Below are 1,121 nucleotides of genomic sequence, written 5' to 3'. Positions count from 1 at the left end.
TTTACAAATGTCAAATGGATCTTTTTTGGGGGGTGAATTTTATACATTTAGTAGAAAGGTCTGGTTATGCTTTAAGTTGAGAACCTTTCATATCCTTTTCAGTATCAGTTTGAAGTTTATTTCTGACCCCTATTTTACAACACAAACTGTTTTAATTCTTTTATAGCTGCTTTAAGAGGCACAGTGGTCTCATTCTGCACTAAAAGGGCCATGAGCAACAGGTGTGCGCTGTTATAGCTCCATATTACAGCAGCAGCAGACCATAAACTGTCGGTCAGCAAAAAAAAGAAAAAGAAAAAAAGGTTGAGCCAAGCATCTCTGAAAATACACAGCTGCGTTTGGCGTCTTTTGTCTTGAAAAGCCTCCGGAGGCGAAATGAACAGTATCCCAGCTAAAGCAGTGGGGATATTGACAGACTGCAGTTTGACAACAAACGCTTCCAGGCTTTACCTTCACACCTTCTTGCCTGCTTCTCTCCTCTTCTTTCGGATCTCGTCCTCAGCGATTCGTCGCAGTCCGGTTCATAACCTGTCCTCCTCTCTGCAGCCTCCCTCTCCTCTCCAATCATTCATCTCTTTTTTATTTTTCATATAAGCTCTGCTCTGTGCCGCCGCCGCTGCCCTTTGCTTTTCTTTTGAACTCTCCGGTGAAATTCACTCATAGCTCCATTCAACAGACTCATCCCATTTTCCTTTAAAGGCTTTAAAGCGGATCATATTTCTTCCCCCCTCCGCCTCTTGTGCGCGCAGAAGCTGCTCAGGATATTGCATTAGGGCCGCCTTGGGTTTTTTCTTTAACCATGTAAACATGCAGCAGTGGAGAGTCTTGAGGAGATTTCTTTTTTAAATACTGGATAATAGGTCAGTTTTTAATTTTCTTCATGATTTTTTAATGCTCCCATAAATCCTAAATCTGGTAGAAAAATATATAGATCAAAGTAACGCTTCCCTTGTAGACCATGTGGACTGAAGTTAAGCTTTTTATTTTTTGGCAAGTTTTGTGTCATTCTGTCTTTTTTTTCTTTGTTTGAAAAGCACTATGGCTCACAGCCCAGGGTATAATCTTGTCAGGGGTTAACCCAAGAACATAGGGTGGTGATTGTTTTACCCCATTTACACTTA

General features: G+C 41.1%; 1 protein-coding gene across 2 annotated transcripts in view; it reads right to left on the bottom strand.

The window, feature by feature from the left end:
* LOC107099042 (pleckstrin homology domain-containing family H member 1-like) overlaps positions 1-666 on the bottom strand; it is a 61,342-nt gene extending 60,676 nt beyond the window's left edge. The window contains exon 1 of one of the 2 annotated variants that reach the window (XM_015396976.1): positions 459-666. The gene's annotated coding sequence lies outside the window, so the exon portion shown is untranslated. Of the gene's footprint in view, positions 1-450 lie in introns of both variants that reach the window. The other variant, XM_015396975.1, reaches the window with a different exon arrangement.
* Positions 667-1,121: the final 455 nt, after the last annotated feature.

This window comes from Cyprinodon variegatus, unplaced genomic scaffold (genome assembly GCF_000732505.1).
Source record: "Cyprinodon variegatus isolate N-32 unplaced genomic scaffold, C_variegatus-1.0 Scaffold833, whole genome shotgun sequence".
Taxonomy (NCBI): domain Eukaryota; kingdom Metazoa; phylum Chordata; class Actinopteri; order Cyprinodontiformes; family Cyprinodontidae; genus Cyprinodon; species Cyprinodon variegatus.
Note: the sequence above shows the minus strand (reverse complement) of the source record. Positions and strands in the feature narration are given on the sequence as shown.